This window comes from Stenella coeruleoalba (assembly GCF_951394435.1).
Source record: "Stenella coeruleoalba genome assembly, chromosome: 7".
NCBI classification, from domain to species: Eukaryota; Metazoa; Chordata; class Mammalia; order Artiodactyla; family Delphinidae; genus Stenella; species Stenella coeruleoalba.
In genome coordinates this window covers 84,773,032-84,797,989 of record NC_137153.1, presented here as the reverse complement: position 1 = coordinate 84,797,989, position 24,958 = coordinate 84,773,032, and the positions used below count along the sequence as shown (strand labels likewise).

General features: G+C 37.6%; 1 long non-coding RNA gene and 1 pseudogene across 2 annotated transcripts in view; both read right to left on the bottom strand.

The window, feature by feature from the left end:
* Positions 1 to 792: 792 nt before the first annotated feature.
* LOC307189335 (TM2 domain-containing protein 1-like) lies at positions 793 to 1,419 on the bottom strand (annotated as a pseudogene). The gene has a single exon. The product of its transcript is annotated as a TM2 domain-containing protein 1-like (transcript).
* Positions 1,420 to 17,584: 16,165 nt separating this feature from the next.
* The window catches only part of LOC307188551, a 397,940-nt gene continuing 390,566 nt past the window's right edge, over positions 17,585 to 24,958 (bottom strand). Inside the window, exon 3 of the long non-coding RNA XR_013828988.1 lies at positions 17,585 to 17,694. This is a non-coding gene — a long non-coding RNA (uncharacterized lncRNA). The remainder of the gene's footprint in view (positions 17,695 to 24,958) is intronic.

Genomic DNA, 24,958 nt, shown 5'->3' with positions numbered 1-24,958 from the left:
TCATCCTCAACAAGAAAAGATGATTCACAAACCATTATCCTATGAAAGGCTTTTTATAAAGCTTTGTTAAGATCAGATGGTGTCTTGGTAACAGTATAGAATCAGTTAAAATTGTGGGGCAAAGACTAAAAATAAGACTAAAAGGCTAAACTGAATAGGCGACTCTGTTGCCTGTCTTGGGGTATGCTGCCATTTCATCCCTCAAATAATGAAATTGTTCTTGAAAGCCACTCTTTTAATACATACCGTGCTGACCTTTTTAACACTTCTAATAAAGCCTCCAGTTCTGGGGACCTTGTTTCCACTTGATAATGAGAGTGTTCTCTTCTTACCCTCAGAGCATACGTTCGGTCCACCACCTAGCCCAGTAGTTCTCAGACTTCCCTGCATTTTGGAATAATCTAGGGAGCTTTAAAAAATACTGATGTGTAGATCCCACCTCCAGATTTTTTTTTTGAATAAGTCATACTTTTTATTTTTCAGAAGTGAAAAAGACAAGTGGCAACTTGCCTTTGGAAAAGACATTAATATCAGAGTAATAAGCTACCTATCTCATAGAGACAGTAGCTGAACAAAGACTATTATCATATAAATCTCAAAGAAAGTTCTATTAAATACATCTCATATGTTTTTAACTAAAACAGCAAAACAAAAACATCAGCAACAACAAAAAATTAAATAGAATCCATAAAGTGGTATGTGAAGAAGGAAAAAGGGAAGTCTGGAAATCTACATACTGAGAGCTCTCTATTAAAATCAAGGAGGCCCAAATCTGTTTCTTTTAAACAATATTCATGGATATAACTGCGTTTTTCTAAATTTCTCATTGATAATACTCATAAGTCTTGTTCCATAATAATCTATAATGTAACTACCTCTATCTGAAGGTCCGACAATCTGAATTGAAATAAGAATGAAATCAATTAGGCTCCCAATTCCACAAAATCCTACAGTGCAAAACTTCAACAAACCAAAGGCAGGGTATCCAAGGTAAAATCTATCTGCTCCCAACCATCCAACAAAAAAGAGACAATGCAACCGCCACCTTGTATGAACAGCCATTTACATTTTGGCAAGATATGGGCTTGAGAAAACCAATTTTGTTTCCAGTAAAATGTGTTTCATTGCCACCAAAATCCTTACAAGTCATGTTAGGTGCTGGAAAACATGGAACATGAACTGTGTAGTTTGTACAGTTCACTGGTTCTTGTGTAGCATCATTTATTTTTGGATCCTTACAAATATATTGTCCCACTTTGAGGTTCTCGCACGTAAGCGTCTCCTCGCCGCTGCTGTGGCAGCTCCCCAAGGTCCCATGGTTACTGATGCAAACCACAGAACACCCAGGAGCCCAGCGGCAGCAGTCTCAGAAGCAACCAGCCCAGAGGGCCAAGCAGCCTCCATGCCGGGCACCGGCGTGTCCCCTATAACTCACCTCCAGATATTCTGATTTGATTGGTCTGCTATGGAGACTGGGCACTGGGATTCCTAGAAGTTCCACAGGGAATTCTAACTTACAGCCAAGGTCGAAAACCATTCCTAAAGCTGAATGCCTCTTTACCATTCGTGTTCATACAAACCATTTGAAGATTTTGTTAAAATACAGATTTTGATTCAGTGAGGTTGGGGTGGAGCCTGATACTCTGCATTTCCAACAAGCTTCTAGGTGATGCTGATACTCCTGATTTACAGACGACACTTGAATAGCAGGGATCTGGATTATTCTCACTCCCACAAAAAAATGTCTACATTGTTGCCAGCATCTGGGATTCATGGTGATGACTAAATGGAATGTTTATGGTCATAGTCAAACATTCTTTTCAAATTATACCCCAACTGAATCTGAGCGCCCATAGTTATGGGCATGATTAAAGGACAGGAAGTGGGGGGGAGAGTACCTTAACAATAAAGATTTGTAGATTTGCACTTATATTCATGTTCCCCTCATCAGAAATGGTTTGCTTTCATAATGAGTTATTTCTTTTTTGAATTCAGTTAGAAACACAGATTCTTTCCCCACACGTATGCAGGACACTATGACACATTTATCATGATTTTATTTGACTCGCAAGTCAAATAAAATTTTAACAATACTGTTAAAATTTTCAGTATTGTTCAAAATTTAACAATACTGTTAACGTTTTCAGTATTATGTGACCGTTTTATTGTATTACAAAGCAGAAAATTAACCTGATAGTGTATCGGTGTGGATTTTTGGGACAATCCCATCTGAGAGGCAGGTTCTTTCAAATAAGTACTATCTGGAAATAAGATATTCTTCCTTTGATCACCATATTTCTCTAAAATATTTGAAGTCTATATGCCTTAAATATAAAGCTGGCAATGCAACTAAACTTTCAAAAAATGCCCATTGATAAATTTCGGCATGGCCGTGGCCCTGTTGAAATTTCAGAATTAAGTGAATTTCAAAGAGATGAGATTTTAATCAATATAAGTTTTGTAAATTTTTTTTTTTTTTTTTTTTTTTTTGCATAAGGAGGATGAGGAAATGTGCTCATCTGGTCACCACTTCACAGAAGAATAAAAAGAAATGTCTTCCATCTTTTCATACAACCCCTATATTAGCATTACCCTTCCTCTAGAGCCCCATGGGCCAAATCTGGTTCACTGCCTGCTTTTGTACCACCCACAAGCTAAAAATGGCTTTTGCATTTTTAAATGGTGGGAAAAAAATCAAAAGAAAAATAATATTTCATGATGTGAAAGTTATATAAAATTTAAATTTCAGTGTCCATAAATGGAGTTTTATTGGGACATAGCCATGCTTATTTGTTTATGTGTTGTCTAAGGCTATTTTGTACTACAATAGCAGAGTTGAATATTTGGGACAGAGACCATGTGACCCACTAAGTCTAAAGTATTTTTTTATCTGGCTCTTTACAGAAAAAGTTTGTTGATTCCTGCTCCAGAGATATACTCACTTTTCTTCATTCTTACTTGAAATTGAAGACGTGCTTTGTTCTGCAGATTATATCGGGTTTGCAAATGTTGATGCTTTATAGCTGTGTGCCCATGCACGTGTGTGTGCACATGTAAACACACTCACACACACACACACACTCTAATTTTGTCTCCTTTAATTCTGCCTTCTCACTTCTGCTCTGATAACCAGGAAGTCTGAGCAGCATCTGCTTCAGAACCAACTCTATTTGCTTTTCCTGGCCACAAGAATGGAGTTCTTTAAGAAGGGAACCAAAGCTTGAAAGCAAAAAGAATCACCTTATCCTATTTCATGCTGCCTATTCTGGCCCAGCTCCTAGAAGCTGGGGTCTCTAACATATGCTACAACTTTTCTCCCAGGCTTCTGTGTGGAGAGAATTCCAAAAGGGAACAGACCTTTCTCTTGTTGCAATTTTCTATCAAGAAGCCTTGTGGCCAGAAAATAGAAGAGAAAACGTTAAAATCTCTGAGCACAAATGAGAGAGTTGAGATAATCTGTCAAGTCTACAGAAAGGATTTTCGTGTTTGTTTTTTTTTAAGTTAAATAAAAAGCAGCCAGATTATTAGCCTTGATAAAGAACAAGAATTTCTATTTTCCTTTCCTCTAGGAAATGGGAGTATAAAAATAACCTCTGGACATGCATAAAGGAAGAGGGGAGAGAAAAAAGAAAGGGAAGAAATGCCTCAAGCTTTCCTGTTATTTGTAAGAGTTTGTAGGTGGAGATATACTGATGATAACATATATGTTAAAGGTGCTGAGTTTCAAAAGGGACATTCACTTCTTTTGCAGAGATACTCTGGAACTATGATTGAATGACTCAGGAGAGAAAGACATAAAGGTGCCAAAACTCTGGCACCTTCAACAGCAGCATGGAGAGGTGGTAGAAGGAGAGTGAAAACCCAAACTTTAATCTTCAGTTACAAGTTCTATTGCTGTGGACGTGGCCCCTAAACTTTTTGAGTCTCAGTTCCTGAAATTTTTAAAGAAGGATAATAGTGCTTCTCCAACTTCCCTCCAGGGGCTGTACTGAGATTTGAATGTGATAATATATGTTAATTTCATTTTGTTGATTGTAGAGATCTAATCCCTTTTAAGATACTGATTTTATCACCACTTATCCTGTGTCCTGAATTTTATCTCATTGCTCAATCAGTTTCCTTTTAATGCCCACAAAAACAGAACTTTGAAATTCACTCCCTATGTTGTAGTAGCAATTTTATTTCCTAGTGTCTACAAAAAATATAAAAAATAAAAAAGACAGACTCAGACTCAAGATTCTCAGGGCAGCTGCTCCTACTGGGCCCCTCTTTCAAGGCAAGGTAGCTGGGGCCTGACTCGATGAATTACTCCACAGGCCACCATGTTCCCAGAGCATGATAGAAATTGTCTTCTGGAAACAAAACAAAACCCATTCTATAGTTTCTGAAACTCTCCAATTTGAACGTGGCACCTATAGTCTCATTTTCCCACAGTTCTCAAATGAATGGAAATTGGAGGGCAATCAAGTAAAAGGAATAATGTACACTCAGAAATACAGGCCTAAAGTAGTCTCATATGTACCACAGGTATCACTCATGGCCATGAACTATAATTATTTCCTCTGGAATCAGTGGTGCTTTATTTCATGTTGTTGTTGTTGTTGTCGCTATTGTTTACATCCAGGTGTAGAAGATCACATAACCACTATCAGGAAAACTAATGTCTTGAAATAACATAACAGCATATGAAAAGAAACCACACAGATCTAGTTGTATTATAATATTATGCATTTTATATAGGTAAATACAGATATCGTTACCAATTTGTCATATAAGAAGATGGACTTCTAGAGGTTAAACAGCACTTTAAAATTATATGGCAAGTTTGTACAAATCTGATCCTTTAATTCTGGAATGCTTACATAGTCTTGTTCCCTGAGTGCTTAGTGAAAATATTCATTCATTCAAATACTCACAAAATACATACCAAGCACTTACTATGTATTGGGCCCTGCTTGTTTCTGGGGACTCACTGGGGAGAGTCATGGCCTCTTATATCTAATGGATGTGGACCTTCCACCCTGCCTACAATACTACCTCTGACCCTCCTTTGGATCAAAGGTATCCTGGAAAAGATGGAACTCAAGCATGGACTGCACTCTTGGTTCTCTGAGCCCCCTCTCCCTATCATGCCCCACTCTTGGCAAAGATTCCTAGTGCCCCTTGAATACAAGAAGACAAGGAGGCTAAATTCATCATGTTCCAAAGAATAATGTTTGTGTTCTAAATGACCTATTTTACATTATAACTGCATATTTTTAACACCCAGAAAATATATTCCTACTACTGTTACACTTTTAGTGCTACAACAATACTAGATTCTGTCAGAAATGCCTCATGCAAAAGACCTTCATGTTCAATAACAGAGAAATGAGAAAATAAGATATGTTCTCTCAGTACACCACTAGGCAGGCGTTAAAGTTTGTAATAACATGAAAAATGCTTGAGGTAATAGTAACTTGCTTCACCAGCCTGGATAAATACAGCCACATCCTTTTTATTATTCTAATTAATCACTTACAAACCCACATGCCTATATTGGCAAGCAGCTTTTTATCCCATGTCACCCACAATCAAAATTATTAGGCCAGAGGATTCCCACCATTCTTCTCATGAGGGGGAGTATCACTAGTAGAGCAGCACTGTTGGCACCGTCATAACAGGGACAACTGAAACTGGATGAGGGTCCCACAGCGACAGCAAAGCCTGTGTACATTTAGATCACTAGGGTCACTCCACTGTTGCCTAGTCATGACTCCCGTACCAGGCTGGCCAGGCCTGGGGACGTATGAAGGCTCAGTACAAGATCTGCCAAGGCCAGACCTGTCTTAGAACCTTGTTTGACACTTGAGAACCTTGTTTGAAACTTGTTGAAGCCCAAACTTTCTTCCTCTCTTCATGATTGCTCATCTGTCACTATTGTGGTTCTTTCCTGTCAGGGAGCCTCATCCAAGGACACTGTGGTTGCCTCCAAATTTGTCTAATGTTGAATCTTATGGAGAAGGGGCTGGAATCTTAGTCCCTTAACACTCACAAGTCCCTTCATACCGCCACGCCTCTGATGAAAAATTGATTCACAACCTTCACAAAAGGTTGAGGGCAAGGAGGGGAAACTTTGCTAAAACTAGAATGTTCTGGTCTGCATTTTAACGAGAGACACAAAAACACCAGAAAAGGCTGCACAAGCTTTTGCGTAACTAAGGTAAGCCAGTCAACTTTTTTTTTTCTCATAATAAGAAAAATTTCTCTTAAGGAGACTTGCTGGCTCAGCCTCTAAAAAAGGAGGTTGCATGCTATTTTAAAATTCCACCCTACCAGTCACTTTGTTATACTGATGACTTTAAATATATATATATATATATAAAATATTGTAAATGGGTTAATAAAAATCCTGCTAATTAAAAGAGGAAAGTGGAACCTAGCAGGAGCCTACATGGAACTTTCCCTTTCCTCATAACCCTACTTCACAGAAAGCTGTCCAGGGGAAAGGAAAGGAAAGAAGAGAGAAATACATCCTGCTCACCTCAAGCAATGGTGTGGCACAGGTGTGATCACAGTTACAAGGAATATGAGGAAATCAGTGTGCCCGAAGAAGCTGAGTTCCCAGCCTGTGGCCTTGGTACCAAAGTGACAAAACTCAGACACATGGTTGCTTGAGGGGTAGCATCCTGAGAGGTTTGGAGTTAGGAGTGGGGCTGGGAGCAAGAAACCAGAGTGGAAGAAGAGAGGCAGCCCAGCAGTGTCATGGCAGCCAAAAAGCAAGTAAGAAGCTGGGAGAAAGCGTTTGGCCATGAGACTTGCCCACTGAATATCCTTAGACACATGCCCACATAGATGTGTTATGGCGAAAGACATATTACATGATACAATCGACATTGTACGAAGAAACAATATACGTAAAATAGGAAGGAAATATATCAAAGTAGCAATTGTTCTCTTTCAATGGTGGGAATACAGACCATTCCTCCGTTATTTACACTTTTATTGCTATTTTGCAAAAGTTTTAAAATAATTATGATTTGCTTTTTAACTTTTTAATTAATTTTTAAATAAGTAGTTTAACTACTTAATGATCAATTCTTTCTGAACTAGCTAATATAATAAGTAATGTAATGTTCCTTATTTTTATGGCTATGTGTTTCTTTTTCATAATTTTTAAGTCACAGAAAAAAAGCTATACAGTTTGAATCTGCCTGTGGCTTAGTAGTTTGGTAAATTCATACTTGGCATAAGCATTAGTCAAACAGCAAATGAATTGTTTGCATAATGGAAAAATAAATATTCTTAACATTATTAATCAAAATGTCTCATGCAGTTTGCAACTTAAAGCTAGAGGGCAGGACCCGGGACACACAGCTCAAAAATCCATTACCCTGCTAACTACAAGACACCCAAACTATGGCTAGATCATCAGGCAGCTGCCAAAATGGAAGGAAGATAAGGCTGTTGAAAAGTTGAAATTAAAGTATTAATCAAAATTGAGTAACAGAAGGTAGGCCATAATAATACGGCCAAAATATTTCTTTTTAGTGTTAACGAATATATTTTTACCTTGCAGAATTTCACAGGAAGAATATGTCAAATGGTGAAAATCCTAACAAAACAAAACCCCATTGAGAAGACTGCTAATGATACAATAAATGTAGTCTCTGCAGAACCCTCTTATGTACATTATCTTATTTATTACAATGTGGGATATATATTAGTATCACATGATAAAACTGACAGTTTTTAAAAAGGCATTCACCTAGTTAGTCAAGGGAAACTTGGGTCCTCTGTCTCTAACTCCAGAACTTCTTCCTACTTAAAAAAGAAATCCATAGACACAAAATACAGAGCATGAAAACCTACTTGCCTATTAGAGATTCTAAATAAAGTATGTTATCTCAATGAAATTCTTAAAAGCAATGTCCTCAATCCAATAGCCATTTATAATACTCCTAAAAAGCCAAGAAACCTGTCTTGATTTAGGTTCCCCCAGAAGCAGACCCTGAGAAAAGGATTCAAATGCAAGTAGTTTATTTGGGAGGTGATCTCAGGAAACAACAGTAGGGAAGTAGAGTAGTGAGGCAAAAAAGGTAGGAAGGAAAGGAGGGAGGGAGGGAGGGAAAGAGGTGGGGGGAGGGGGAGAGAGAGAGAGACAGATAGAAGAGTCAGTAAAGGACGTGTTATCAAACCAGTTACCCCTGCGGGCAACTAGAGCTTAATCTCCCTGGGGATGTTTAGGAGACAGAGTAGAACACACTCCAGAATGATCTCAATTTAAGGACAAGGAAGCTGAGTATTTATCCACCAACATCCTTTCTGTCTTTGGCTTGGGACTTGTTCCAGGAGCTTATAGAACTTCTGACTTTGCCTTCATGCAAGCCAAACCTGTGACCCGTAAAAAGACCTCTGGCTGGTGCTTGCCATGACAGTCTTCAGCATGCAGAGCATTCTGGAAGATATGGCCAGAACATCAAAATCTCGTGCTGCAGCGCCCAGTTTGGGCAGCTTTATCTGGGTGAACACGTATATAGCATTTATACCTAAGCATTTTGCATACACTTCTATGACTTAGGTTTTATTACTATCCCCATTTTTCAGACGATAAAACTTAGGCACAAAGAGGTTAAGTGACTTGTCCAAGCTGGAATTGAACTCAAGAACTATTGATTTTGAACTTAAGCACTCTGATTCCAGAGTCCATATTCTTACCCATCTTGATATATCACCTCGACTGTGGCCAAGGCTGATCGGCCCACATGAAGAACAGTCAAGGAGTTTGGGGAGAGCTTCCTATTAAGGCTCTGAGAGAAGGTGTGGTGTCTCCTTCCTCGTTAACCCTCACTGACTCCAAAGAAAGTAGCCTCTGTTGTCTGTTGCCCTTGTTACCAAAGGTCAGCCAGGACACACAGTCAGAATCAGGAAATGAAGACCTGCAGGAGAGTCATTTCCCTACCACCTGCCTCCCACACGCTATCCACACATAAGCCTCTAGATTTCCGAGAATTTCTCTTCAGAATCCAGATAGTCCAGCAGTCATTTTGAGACACCATAATTTTCACTAACAGTTTCAATTCTATGAGCCTTTAAGCCCGTCTCTCCACAATGCTGTAGTAGCCTAGGGATGGAATCAGTTTGACCAGGGACTGAGAGCAAAGACGCAATTTAGCTCTATTTCAACTGACTGTATAACTGCCACAGACACAGCATTAGGCAGGTGGTAAATTAGCTACCTGGAGAGGTTCTTTCATTCCTTCAGGCTACTGAGGCATTAAAAACTCTATGAGTATCTACCAGGCAGTGTTGTAAATTCTTGTGAAACTCTACGTTAGCACAATTTTAGGAAAATCACTTATTCTAGGTAACCTAATTAGAAAAGTAGCAAGGCACAGCAGGCTTCTTTAAGACCATGAGCCCGAATACCCATCTGAGTTTGGTAAACACAATTTGGAATTGATTCTAATAGTTTTAGACACTAAGCACTCCCTGCCAATTCTTTCCAATTACACAGAGAACAGAAATGGATGAGAAATCAATCAAAATAAAATGAAACACCTTTGATCACCTTGGGTGGGATTTGAGAATGGGCCCACTACTTTGTTGTCTTATATTATCCTGTGGCATTATCAAATTTTTCCTGAGACAAACTAGCAAAGCAGAATGGGCTCATATTTCTTTAGCAGAATAGCAGTGAAGGGGGGTCAAGACTACATTTAATTCTTCCCTGTTTCAAGAATGTTATGGACATGATTATGTTCCCAACTATTTTAAGCAGTAACATAAGTATATACATCCAAAAAATTAAATAAAAAAAAACCCTGGAAGATACATCAGATGTTTTCTTTCTACCACACTGCACTTTCAAATTCAGTAAATCTCTTTCTATTATAAATTTCTTAGAAATACTGAAAACTTCTTTCATATTTCCCATGTGGGTGGGGAGAGAACCAACATAATGCCAAGTTTAGAGGCTTCCTGCATTTCTTCTTCATTCTTTTTAGGTATTACCAGGGCAATGTGTCTTCCCATTCTTGGCACAGGGAAGGCTCTCAATATATACTTCTTTTTTAGGCACGGTAGAATACAGCAGAAAAAGTATAGAACTCCTGGTATTCCAACTTCAGTTCAACAGCTACAATTTCCCAGCCACTGTCACTTAATATCTCTGATAATAACACCTACCTCATAAAATTACTGTGAGGATTCAATGGTATGCTATAGTCAGCTCTTACAACTGGTGAGAAACAAATGTGTGCACCTCTTAAATTCTGAATGCAGTAACATCATGCTGGTAGCATGAAATCAGCCATGGTGTGAAAATTTGCCATAGAAATTGACAAAAGCTACAAATTAGGGCTTCCCCCCACCTCGCCCCAGAGGCCTGGTTTATTAGCTCATTACTAAAAATTATATAATGTGCAAAATGTTTAACAGAGCATCCAGCTCTTCCCCCTTTCCTTTCCTGTTTTGAAGAGTTTGCAAAGATAGTTTTACCTCTATATCTAGAATACTCTAGTAACGATTTCACTTTATAATCAGTCGTTTGTTAAGGATTTGCCCTTGCTGTAGCTTCTGACAATAATATGAAGCTATTTGTTAGGATGACCTTGATTAGAATTTAAATGCCAAGTGAAACTCTGCTCTAGTATTTTGATCTCTGATACTTTGCTTAAGCAGGGCTAATATATGCTGCATTTGAGTTTTTTACTTGCCTGGGTTCTACTGAGGAGCTGGTACTTTCTGTTCAGCCTCAAGTGGCATCCCCCCAAAAAAGTTTTCTCTTTAATCTAGGGACTCACTCAAGAAATCACACCACCCTGCTGCAACAGTTGGGAAAACTGATGTATTCCCAGTAGACATATAAAATGCTACTAAAATTATCTGACAGTTCAATTCAACATGTCATACTAGACACAAAGTGAAATCTGTGACATAGAATTTACCATAGACTTGGTGAGGTGGAACCAAATGCTACACCAGAAGGTGTTGTAATTGGAAGCCTGTAGAAGGCTAACTTTCTAATAACGTGCAGGGGATGTGGTAGGAATAGTGGGTGTAAAGGCATCAGAGGTTCTCTTTTTCTTCATGAAACCCTATAGGATATCAGTATCCCTCCTGTCCCATAAGATCATGAATGGCAGCTGGAATTCTACTGTGTATAAAATGTTGGAAATATTTTTATGATTGATTCCTCTTACCATCTCCAGAAAGTAGTAATAATACCACACAGATGAAAATTGCATCTCAGAGGTACTTTGGAGTCATTCTGGTAAGCAGTAATATAGCATCCTGTGTTAAGAAGAATGACACAGTTGTCAAAAGACTGTGCCCCATGTTTTAATTCTGCCATTCGCATGTGACCTTGGGAAAATTCCATGATTTTTATAAAAATCAATCTTTTCATCTTTATCAATATGAGGGCCAAATACTGAAAATACGCCCTATATAGTAAAGCACGATACCAAGTGCAAAAGCTTATTACTACTTGGACATTTTTGGTCATATCCTACCAAAAAGAAAAGACTTTTAATGCAAAACATCTAATTTGGCATTAATAGTAAGCCAAACCACACATCTCAGGAATCATTTTGGAATGTTAAACCATGGAGCAAAGAAGAAGGCGACATTCCTAGTAATTAAGATCTAGGCTTTGGAATCAGGCAGAACTGGATGTTATTATAAGTTTCAATATATACTAGTTATGTGGCCTTAAGCAATTTATTTACCTCTCTAAACCCTAGTTTCCTCTTCTTTCAAATGAGGATTATGATATGACCCAGCTTATTATGTTGTTGTGTCAAATGAGAGAATATATAGAAAAGTGATTAGGACCAGACCTAGTTTTCAATAAATCTTATAATGCTTTTACTGTTGTTGTTGCTATTATTATTTGTATTTTAAAATTACGTAGGCAGAAAAATATTCCTAATACTGAGGATAAGAATCCTTAAAATAAGTTAAAAGAATTTGACAAGGAGGCACAGATTGTTAAACTTCCAAATTTAAATTAATGGTGCATGGTGGCAGCTAGTTTTGGACCATCAAGTAAAGCAAACCAGTCTCATTTTCCTCTAGGCTCTTCCTCTTAAACTTTCTTCCATTTAAACTATGAGAAATGCCAGTAGAAAGTCAGCTATATTTGTGTCTAAGCTCTTATCCTGGGAGAGAAGAGGTCCTAAAAGGAAAGATTCTTTACTTTCCTGGGACTTAGTTTCATGGACTTTGAAATAGACAGTTGGAAAGATGTGCTCCAACATCCAAGGTTAAGGTTGGAGGTGGTTTTACTGACCATAGCCACAGAGCATAGAAAAGGGGGAAAGCAAAATTTAAGTCCCAGGCAAAGGTATACCAGGGAAGAAAGGGGCAGTTCACAATGTTAAGTCCAGGAAGGAAGACAGGAGACTAGAAACACAGTAGATACCAAAGGTAAAGAGAGCTTGTATGCCACTGTGGACAGGCAGGATAGAAGAAGTTTAGGAAATCAAGCCTGAAGCCATAATAATAGAAGGATAGTTTTTAAGGATAACTATACCCCTTGGTGAGGAAACTGTTAGCAATGATTCATTATCTTGTTCTGAGGTTGGTGATAAGAAATATCAGAAAATTGCAAGCTTAAAACTTCTTTTTCTTCCATAAAGGGAAAAAACAGGCTATCTCTTAAGAAAATAAAATATGTTTTTGCATGTAGGACCAATCATTGGGCCAATCTCAGAAAGTTCTAGTATTTTATTTATTGATATGGAACCCAAACCTTTCTGTACCCAAGATTCTCCCAGGTTAAACCATTTTAGAAGGTACATAAGTCAACCAGGACTTTAGAATAGAAATTAGAAGTGATCACAGAGTAGAAAAATGGTTGTCAGGGGTTGAGGAGGTGGGGTGAGGAAAGTGGGAGAGGTTGGTAAAAGGGTACAAACTTTCAGCTACAAGATGAATAAGGTCTGAGGATCTAATGTAAAAAGTGACTGTAACTGGTGACACTGTTATATAACTGAAATTTGTTAAAACATTAAAACTTAAATGTTTTCACCAAAATACATACATACATACATGTTGGAGGTAACAGATATGCTAGTTAAGTAGATGGGAGGAAAATCCTTTCACAATGGATATGTATATGAAATAAAAAGAAAAGTGACCACAACTTTCAATGTACGAAAAAGCACCCCATGGTCTAAAAGAATCAGTGTGCTTTAGTACAGTGCCTAACAAACTAGAAGGGCTTGCTACTATTTTTTTTTAATCTTTAAAAAAAAAGCTCAAAAGCTGTGAACAAAACAAAATCTCAACCTACTTCATAATGTCAATCTCTTCTCTAAGAATCAAAATTCTAAAAAAAAAAAAGTCATCATTATCAGAAGAAAAATCAGCAAGTATTTCCAATGCATAGGGCAAGAAGGAAACATTTGCAATGTGAGTCTGAAATAACCTTGTCTTGTTCATAGTAAAGCACAGTGCTCATTAATGAAATATGTCAAGAGCAAGTTACATTTGGAAGAGAGCACTCTGTGACTGGAGGCTAAAATTTGTGATAGAATCATTTTTCTCTTGCAATTTTCCAAGATTTCCTGGATTTACTCAGGCTCTCCATGATAAGGTTATAGCTTTCTTGCGGTATTTCAACGTTTTCATTCATGATCTTTCATGAAATGAGGCATGCCTTAAAAAGCAGGGGCTGCAAACATTATTAATTATTACATACCCTTTTAAAAAACATAAGTATACGCCTTATTCTTAACTAAACAAAATTAAATCCATGTTTGGTGAAATGGCAATTATTTTGCCAATTACAACTACTTGGTGTGTGAACAAATAATGAGGTTTGCTCTGTGGATTCCTTTTTACTATCATGTTGCTGAATTCTAGTTAAGAGGATAAAAGATAACCTAGAATAATAGAATATTTGAGCTATGAAGGAAATTTTAGAGCTCATATTTCCATCTTTCTATTTCATGAAACTAAGGCTAAGAGAAGTAAAGTGACTTACCCAAGGCCTCAGAGCTGTTAAGATGAAGGAGTAATGAGCAAAGTAGGGGCAGATCCCAGTTAAATGATAACCACTGTCACACACTGGTACGATAACTAATTTTACGAAGACTCACTATAGCCGTATTATGTTTTCTGATCATAATGCAATTAAATTATCAATTAATTGCAGAAAGTAGAAAATCACCAATATTTAGAACTTATCTAGTATGCTTAAAAATAGCCCATATGTTAAAGAAATCAATTGAAAAGAAAATACTTTGAACTAAATGAAAATTTATAAAAATATATATGAAAGCCCACAGAATGCAGCGAAAGCCTGTGTTAGGAGTTAAAATCTTAAATTCTATTACCTAAATTACCTCCCTCAGAAGCAATAAAAAGAACAGCAAATTAAATACCCCCAAAAGTAAAAGAAAGACAATAATAAGGATAAAAGAAAAAATCAATGAAGAAGAAAGCAAAAATACAATAGAAAAGGTCAGGAAACCAAAAGTTTGGTTTTTGAAAAGAATAATAAAATTTATAAACATCTCATCAAGAGTGAAGATAAGAAAGAAAAGAACCAATAACAGAAATGAAAAATGGGGCACCATTATAGTCCCTATGGAATCAAAAAAATAATAAGGGGATACTATGAAAAACTTTATGCCAATAAATTTGAAAATTTAGATTAAATCAATAAATTCCTATAAAAACACAGCTCTTATAACTGACAAATAAAAAGAGAAAATATGAGTAATTCCATATTTATGAAAGAAATTGAATCTGTAACAAAAATTCTTTCTAATACTTGTAAGTAAATAAAACCTACGTTATAGAAATTCTTCAGGAAATAAGAAAAAGAGGAAACACTTCCCAGCCCAGGATAAAGTTGATTATCAAAATCTAACAAGAAAAAGCAAGATTTTAAAATTGCTGTCTAATCTTCTTCTGTAGTATGGATACAAAATCCTAATCAAAATAATAGCAGATTAAGTCCAGTTATACAAAGATGGATAATATATTACAATGAATTCAGGTTGTTTAATATATATGAAAAGACAGATCCATTTTTTTTAGAAATTTTCTTCTAAACACCATGAACAGGCACTTTACAAATAATGGTAGCAAATAAACGTATAAAAAGGTCTTGACATAATTAGTAATCAGGGATATGTAAACTAAAACCACAATGAGCTATCACAACACCCCTAGAGTGGCAAAAACTGAAAGGACTGATATTTAATATCACCAGCTCTTCAGCTAGTAAGCACATGGAGCCACTGGAACTGTCTTAATACTGCTCGTAGGAACGTAAATTGTTACAAAGAGTTTAGAAAATTTTTGGGCTGTACCTACCAAAGTAGGACAATTGCACACTCAATGTCCAACAATTCCACTTCTGGGTATATATTCAAAGAAATTCATATATATGTTCACCAAAAAAGATATATAGCAATGTTCACAGCAGCATTATTTATAGCAGCTCAAAACTGGAAACAACCCAAAAATCCATTAGCAGTAGAAGAGATAAAGAAATTGTAGTATTTCACACAAAGGACTATAATTATTCAACATACTGTTGAATCTTACAAACATTATGTGGAACAAAGAAAGCCAGATGCAAAAGAGTATGTATTGAATGATGCAATCTATATAATACAAAAACAGCTCAAACTAATAGAACTGTTAAAAGTCTTAGAATTCAGAATAGTGGTTACCTCTGGATAGATGAAGGGAGTGACAGAGAAGGCTTCCGAGGTGTCGTAACGTTTTATAATCTGATCTAGGCAGTAGTTACATGAGTGTGTTCGTTTTGTCAGAATTCATCAGGCTACACACTTATAATTTACGTGCTTTTCTGTATGTACATTATACCTCACTTCTTAAAAATTGGAAAAAGGAGGGAAGAGAATAACAAAATTTGGAGGCTAGAAAACTGTCAGCTGAGTGGTAACTAAAAAGACCACTCTTAGTTACCAGAATGAGAAAGGGCATTCCTGCACCATCAATGGAGACAGCCAAGATCCTCAATAGGTCCAGTAACTGGCAACATCATCTGAAGTGGGGCAAGGAGTACGGATGGGCTAGTAAAAGGAAAATTGGCTTAAAGTCATTGAAAAAAGTTGTCTCTCCAGCTCCATCCCATCTCCATTCTGCACCTCCCTACCTTGGAGAAAACTGAGATTTATTTTCTGGAAAGTATAAAATAGAGCATCTCTGGACAGGGGGAAACAAGGTATGCTTTACTGAAAATAGAAATAATACTTACATACTCTAGTTTGCTTCCTCTACTTAGGAGGTTGTTGGGTTGTTGGTTGTTGGGTCTTTGTTGGGTTTGCTTCCTCTACTTAGGAGGTTGTTGGGTTGTTGGTTGTTGGGTCTTTGTTGGGTTTGCTTCCTCTACTTAGGAGGTTGTTGGGTTGTTGGTTGTTGGGTCTTTGTTGGGTTTGCTTCCTCTACTTAGGAGGTTGTTGGGTTGTTGGTTGTTGGGTCTTTACCCTCCAGGCAGGAGATTGCAAGAGTCTCTTCTGGAGAAACTATTTATTTAGCCAATGAGAAAAGACAAAAAGATACTGAAAATCAGGAGTTCTCCCACGTCAACTGAGCCATATCATCCCACAATGATACTGCTATCAATTCATCCCACTCACGTGCTCAGAACTTCCAATAAGTTTTATTTCCCTACTCTTAAATATGTGTAGACATCCAGAACTATTAAATACTCTAGGGAAATAAACAGAAAAAAGCAACATGGAGGAAACAGAGACTATGCAAAAAGAAGAAAGTCTCAAAAAAGTTATCTTTAATATCCTCAGAGTAATAGGAGAGGATAATGCAACCTTGAAACAAGAGCAGGGGATCCAATACAGATCAGTGGCAAAGAGAATCCCCAAGATGGTGGCAAATGGGAATCTGAAAGTAACAGCTGTGCACCAGGCATGGAGGCAACCTGTGCAAACTAAAAGCAGGTCAGAATGTTCTGAGAGAGATCACTGCCGAAGATGAAATTGTGAGGATAGCAGATGTGAATGAAAGTATTGAGAGGCTAATTAGGCAACTGGCAGTGCTCAGGATTGTCCTCTTTTAAATATATAGAAAAATAAGCAAACAAAAAAAGGGAAATTGTTATATCCAGGAGAAAAAAAAAACAGGTTGCATAGGTAAGAAAAATGATCAGTGTTTACTATATGATTCAGGTCCAAATTATATAATAATAATGTAAATACTAAATTTACCAACCTAAACTATAATTTTACCATATTGGCACCATTGATATCAATACAATAAGTATTAGAGGATAGAAGGGCAGAGGGGAAAACCAAATTCTTACCTTCCTTACTGGGATGTCAACAAGTAATGCCTAAAATATAAATACCAAAAGAATAAGGCAAAAGAGAGAAAAGTGACTGCCTCTAGGTAGGGAGAATGGGGAAAAAGAGACCAAAGACTGTTACTGACCTTATCACATCTGGTAGAAAAGTAGCTGACCTTCTGAACTAAGTATACGTATATTTGATAAAAATTAAAACTGTCTTTAAATGAAGAATGAGGGCTTCCCTGGTGGCGCAGTGGTTGAGAGTCCGCCTGCCGATGCAGGGGACACGGGTCCGTGCCCCGGTCCGGGAGGATCCCACATGCCGCGGAGCGGCTGGGCCCGTGAGCCATGGCCACTGAGCCTGCGCGTCCGGAGCCTGTGCTCTGCAACGGGAGAGGCCACAACAGTGAGGGGCCCGCGTACTGCAAAAAAAAAAAACAAAAAAAAAACAACAAAAAAAAGAATGAGTAGGAGTTATGTGAAATGTTAAGGGGGGAAGGGCATTACCAACAGAGGGGTGTCATATGGGCAAAGTGTGTGAGGTAGATAGCCATAGCATAGTACAGAGGGTGGCTTGAAGCAGAAGCATATTGCTAAAACAGCAAGAATGACTTAATGGGAGGTCTCTAGATGTCTTCTTCTATGTGACTCCCACTTCTTCATCCATAAGGAAGGTGCTGAAAAGTGAAGAAGTGCCAAGAGTATTGATGATCTGGGACACTAATGGTACATAGTGCTTCCCTAGCACACCATGAACCAAATTGGACTATTCGACCTGGTAAGATACCTCTAGTGTTTTGAATGAAACGAAAGGTTCACAAAACTACTTATTGGAAGAGTTACAGAGAATCTGGGAGTATCTTGCTCAGAGCAAGCACCCCCAGAACTAAGCAAGTCAGAGTGAGCCCCCAGATAGAAGAATCTGAATATGTGGCAATACTGGTCTTGCTAAGGCCTGGCCAGCAGCCAGCATACTCTGGCTGGTGGAGATGAATGAGAGGAAAAAGGAGCTCCCCTAGAGCTTTGGAACTCTTGTGCTTTTGCTGGTCACCTGGAAGGAGGCTTCCCAGGGTCACAAGGGGACAGAATTAAGACAAAAGCTTCTGAAGTTAAGATAAAATAGGACAGGTGTTTGTTCATTTCTTCTGGATATTAAATAATCCATATTGTGAAAGGAAAAAAAAATAACATCAGTCATTAAGGTAAAAGGAAAAAAGTTGGTTTACAAAGGGGAAAATTGCAAACAAGTAATCAAAAATTAAAGGAGGAAAATTAAATAGGAAGCATGAGAAAAAGAAGAACACTATAACCAAGAAATTTAAAAAACGTTTTGTAAGCACTGTGTGTATTTAAGAGGACAAACATCAAGGAAAAATTGTGTGCACTTATAATAATAACGGGAAATTAGAGACAATGGAAAAGGAAATAACAGAGACACTAAACAATTACTTGCAGCTGTCTTTACAAATAGAAAAGACAAGAGATTTCTCCCATTTGGGGATCAGATTTCTTCCACTGAAAGCATGACAATTTGGAAGTGGGTAGATAATAGCGGTACTGCTGATAAAGATAGAGTATCTTTCATCTGATAAATCCAGACAAGTAGCATCAGAGAGAAATAGGAAAGAAAGAGCCAAGGTTTGTAAGAGATTCATTCTTGAATTTGTGTTATTTTCATGAAAAGCAAGGGGTTAGATAGTGACTATAATACCTGCATGGAAATATCCTTCACTTTGAGAAAGGCAACAACCAAACAGGCAATTTAATTTTGGTGAAAGAAGAACATTTAGGAAAGATGTAATCAGAAAAGAAATAACATATGTACTGTGCCTTTTTGGTACATAAAATGAGCTATTAGATTAGAATCTGCTCCAAAGTTTCTATCTGAAAATGGTAAAAACACATGCATAATTGCAACTAAGCAAAGACAGAGAGGTTACTCCTGGCCCTACCCGGCAGTTCTGAAGCTTCAGTCTGACTTACCTAAAATTTCTCTGATTCAATAATCTCTAAGGGATCATTTTACCTACAGTTGAATGCCGGAAGTAAAATTAAGCCATTTGGGGAAGCTTAGTTGAAGGTTTAACATGCTCTTCCAAGGTTTCATTATCAACTGCAATCTCTAAATTTCTTTCTTGTAAAAACAACAATAAAAAATGTAAGCCAAAGAAGTGTCCAGCCTTGCTTTTATCAATGAAGATACATGTAGAGAGTACTCATCTCTTTGGGGGTTTGTTTCCACTCCTTACGTGGATTCATTTTTTGTTTTAATCAATTTCACTCTTTTTACCTTTTTCTACCATCCATAAATGGGAGTAAGACTGGTTCAGAAATTTTAGGGGATACAGTACAAATTACATTGCCTTCGCTATTTCCAGTTTGTGAAAGAAAATATTATTCATTTTTATGAATTTGTATTACTTTTAATTTTTACTTTAAGTTTTAGAATTATAGCAAACTGACAAACTACCCTGTTAATAACTAAGGTTTGAAATGTATGGAAATAACCAGTTTTACTGTTTTTTCCTTTTAATTTCAAGTGTTAAAGTACTTGTATCAGTGAAATGACAATCTCTCTCTCTCTCTCTCTCTCTCTCTCTCTCACACACACGCACACACACACACACACACACACACACACACACACACAATTTCCCAATTCAATAATTAAGCCTAAACATTTGAATAGAAAATTGTTAGGCTTAAAATTTTAATCTTATAATCAATATAAAGCATAGCTTATTCTAGTAAAAATGTTTATTCCACTCCTGGGAAATCCAATCTAGGAAAATTATAAGAAGAATTGTTATGAATAGGAGTATACAAACTGAGTAGAGAATTCAGATATAGAACCAAATACATATGGGAAATTAGTTTAAATATGGCATTTTTCATCAGTGGAGAAAAGCAGGATTACCTATAAATGAGGTTAAAACACCTGGAATGCTGTTTGGAAAAATAAAAGTTGAATCCTTCTTTTATTCTTTATACCAAAATAATTTTCAGTTATATTAAAGATTTAAATGTGAAAAAAATGAATCCTTAAACATTCTCAGCAAAAGTACAAATAAAATTATTATGATATTAGAATAGAGGTCTTCCTGACAGGACACATGACTAAAAACACATAAAAGTAAAAGAATAATAAATTTAGCAGTATAAAAATTCTAAATTTCTATGTGATGAAAATGAAATAAAAGATAACAGCAAAATAAGAAACATTTTATAATACATACACTATAAAAATATTTTTCTCCAACTTATACAATGTTAACTATAAATACAATTTTCTTAATTTACAAAGAGCTTATACAAATCAATAATTGTGTTTTTTTAGAGAGTAGCTCAATGGAAAAATGAGCAAAGGATGAGCACACAGAAGAAAATAAATGCAAATGAACAATGATCATATGAAAAGAGGCTAAACCTTCAGTCCCTCCTAAACCCTGGCAACCACTGATCTTTTAATTGTCTCCATAGTCTTTTCCAGAATATCATATAGTTGGAATTATACATTATGTAGCTTTTCAGATTACTTCTTTCACTTAGTAATATATGTTTAAGGTTCCTCCATATCTTTTCATGGCTTGATAGCTCATTTCTTTTTACTGCAGAATAGTATTGCACTGTCTGGATGGACCACAGTTTATTCATCCATTTACCTACTGATGGACATCTTGGTTGCTTTCAAGTGTTGACAATTATGAGTAAAGCTGCTATAAACCTCTGTGTGAAGGTTTTTGTGTGGACGTAAGTTTTCACCCCATTTGGGGAGAAACCAAGGAGTGTAATTGCCGAATCATATGGTAAGAGTATGTTCAGTTTTGTCTGAAACTACCAAACTGTCTATCAAAGTGAGTGCACCGTTTTGCATTTCTACCAGCAATGAATGAGAGCTCCTGTTGCTCCAAATTTTGTCAAGATTTGGTATTGTCAGTATTTTGGATTTTAGTCATTCTAATTGGTATATAGTGGGGATTTTACTTTTTATATCTTATCATTCAGTATTACTTGAATCTTCAAATCATGGGATTTTTTTTGGAATGCTAACAAGGATTATCTGGGATGGAATGATGAGCCACTTTTATGTTTGCAGGGATAAGCAGGTCTGAGTCGATTATTCCATCTCTGTAGAAACTTTGGAGAAAGGGGTAAGAGAATCAGAAAAAGCTTTCCCTCTCAGATCTTACCAAACCACTATGACCAGTCTATGATACGCAGAACAGGGAAGGAAATTAACACTTCTGGACACTCACTATTTTCTACACAATACCTTTCCTACTGGTATTATAGTACCACAGTCAAATGAATTTAGGAAATCAGATTCATTCTGAATACTAGTACATTAAAAACTCTGAGAAATCCTATAGTATAGAAAACTGCTTAATTTCATTTGACACTGTTTCCCACAATTATCTGATAATAGAGTACATTTTTATACATAACCTCTATTAACATTAGGCAGAACAGACCTGGGGAAATATTGGCCTATCACCTATTATATACGTTATCTCATTTGATCCTAATAACAATTCTAGGGAAAATACCTATTCTCTTCATTTTAAAAATTAGAAAATTGAGATTTCAAATATTTAGGTAACCTTGACCGAGATCATTCTACCCATATGTGGATTCTTACCTGAGTCTTCCCAGCTACAGAGTTCTGAGCAGCTATTGCAATCTGAGATCTATGTAAGTCCACTCAGCTCAGGAATTATTCCATACTAGATTCCCTTATTCCATTTTAATATTTTTAGAATAAGGATATTCTATATGTATGAAGTTGAAGCAATGACACTAGGGCCAGAAGTCAGGATCTGAGACTCCTTAAAGCCATAATTTGCAAACTATAAGATGACTACATGGGCTCAGCTATAACAAGACACAATATTGTGATTCTCTCTGGTTCAAATTACTCATCTTGCAAATCATCTGGATTTTCTGACCTTGAAAAACTTTTTTTATAAATTTATTTATTTTTTATTTATTTTTGGCTGAGTTGGGTCTGTGTTGCTGTGTGCGGGCTTTCTCTAGTTGCGGTGAGCGGGGGCTACTCTTCACTGTGGTGAGCAGGCTTCTCATTGCAGTGGCTCCTCTTGTTGCAGAGCACTAGGCTCTAGACGCGTGGGTTTCAGTAGCTGCAGCATGCGGGCTCAGTAGTTGTGCCTCGCGGGCTCTAGAGTGCAGGCTCGGTAGTTGTGGCACACTGGCTTAGTTGCTCCACGGCATGTGGGATCTTCCAGGACCAGGGATCAAATCCATGTCCCCTGCATTGGCAAGCAGATTCCCAACCACTGCGCCACCAGGGAAGTCCCTGGCCTTGAAAAACTTCTGAGGATTTGGTCATATCTAAGAAATTCAAATGGGCCATGTAATTCAGGTAGTCCCTGAATCATTATAATACCCAATCCCAGCTCCAATGTGCTCTCAGACCTATGCAAGAGGTATCTGATACCTTTGCAGCAGAACACAAAGCAAAAAAAGGAGCAGAGAGGAAAGAAAATCTGACCATTACTCTGAATGTCCCTGCTTGTGTGGGTTTTGGTCAGACAAAGCTCCAATTATTTTTTTCTGCATTAATTTCTTTTCCAGTAAAGTGCTTAAAGAATACACTTCCAGTTAAAGCTTTTAGGGTGGACCATTGCTCAAGCCATTTTCAACTTTATTGAAGAAAGCATCTGAAAATATACTATGGGTGGAAATTCATATATGGCTCTTGGGGAAAAGCATGATGACTTAATAGGTCCCTACCAACCCACCTAACTTCTGTGATTGAATTAATACAGAGGATAATGGGGGAGGAGGGATGGAAATGTGAGTTGTAACCACAATTTGAGCTGTGTACAGTTACATCATGGCATCAGTTTTTGCACTCAAGCTGGTAAATGACTACACCCAGAGATATGTGAGCCCTTTCTGATGAGATATAAATCAATCCAAACAGTCATCCAATTCTCCCTTGCAATGAATTTAAACCATATCTTTCCCATCCTTTTAGCCTTTGGTTCTCATTTCATTTCTAGCTCACTGCAGTCTAAGCTCAATTTTTAAGGGATTTGATCCAACTGCCTGGCTCAGAAACTTGAAAAAAATTTTTAAAAAGCCCAAACTGTGAAATCCTGAGATCTGGTTGAATGGGGTTTGCCACATGATATAGAAGTGCATATCTCACCTAACTGGATCATGTAAGAAGTTTAGAGAATACAGCAGTTAGCTATTGCAGCGTACCAAAACACCCCTACATTTAATGGCCTAAAACAGTATGTATTTTTGTTGCCCACAAGTATCTGGGAGGGCTAGCCTTTTGTTTTGGGGGTATTTTTAAAAATATTTAATTTAGTTATTTATTTAGTTTGGCTGTACTGGGTCTCAGTTGTGGCCCATGGGATCTTCGTTGTGGCACGCAAGCCTCTTCGTTGCGGCATGCAGGCTTCTTAGTTGTGGCATGCGGACTCTTAGTTGTGGCATGCATGTGGGATCTAGTTCCCCGACCAGGGATTGAACCTGGGTCCCCTGCATTGGGAGCATGGAGTCTGACCCACTGGACCACCAGGGAAGTCCCAGGGCTAGCCTTTTGGCCTTCTTCTCAGGGTTGTTCTGCTTGTCTGAACTAGGATCACTCATACATCTGCAGTCAGCTATGTGTTGGATAGGTACTCTGCTGATCTTGGTTGGCTGGCTGTTAGCCAGTATAGGATGGTCTCAGCAGGGATATGTCATCTCTGCTCCATGTAGCCTCTTATTCTCCTGCAAGCTAGTCCAGGCAGAAGCAAGGTCCAAAAGAAAACAGAAGCAAAAAGGTCTCTTGAAGCCTAGGCTCAGAACTGGCACACTGTTACTTTAACCCAAATTCGACCAGCCAAAGAAAGTCACAAGGACAACCCAGATTCAACAGATGGTTGAATAATACAAGCTTCGGAGGGTGTTGATACAGAAAGGGGTGAAAACTGGGGCTGACTTTGCAATAAATTTATAATAGTATTTAATATCTTTCCTTTCCAGCTGAATATTGAGGTATTCTGGGCACCTACAGAGAGGTTTCCCAGCATCCGGGGCAAGGGTGGAGTGCCACTATGCCTGTGTTCACCATCAGCAGAGTTCAAGATCAGTGACTCCTCTTCAAATTATGCAAGTTACATAAATTCAGGTAGGACTTTCTCTCTCTCTCTGTCTTTCTCCATCTCTATGTCTCTCTGTCTCTATCTCTTTCTCCGTCCCTCTGTCCCTCTCCTTTCTTCCTCTCTCTCCTCCTCACCCTACTGTATTCCTATATTTGCAGCACATTAAACAATGCCTAGCTCAGATGCTCAATAAATATTTGTGAATGAATAAATGAACGAGTGAAAGGAAACATTATGTAAGAGTCTCTATTAACAGAGTCAGATGGAGAAAGTGAACCAAATTTAACAAGAGACTGAGGAGAGCATTAATAAAGTGATGCAAAGCAGATAAGAGAAATCTTACCTTAGAAAAGAAATTCAGAACTGAAGTAAAGTGACAGTGGTAATGGTGTCTTGAGGTTCCTGCTGCTGCTGGCTTGGCCATGCTGGGAATACTTAAACAGCCATAGCTCAGTAGACAGGAAGGAATGAATTGCAGCAGAGATCAAGTGGAGCAGGAAAAACAGGTGATGATGCAGCTCACTGTCCCGGAAAGCAGTTGATTCCAGGCGACCGAGGCTGAAGG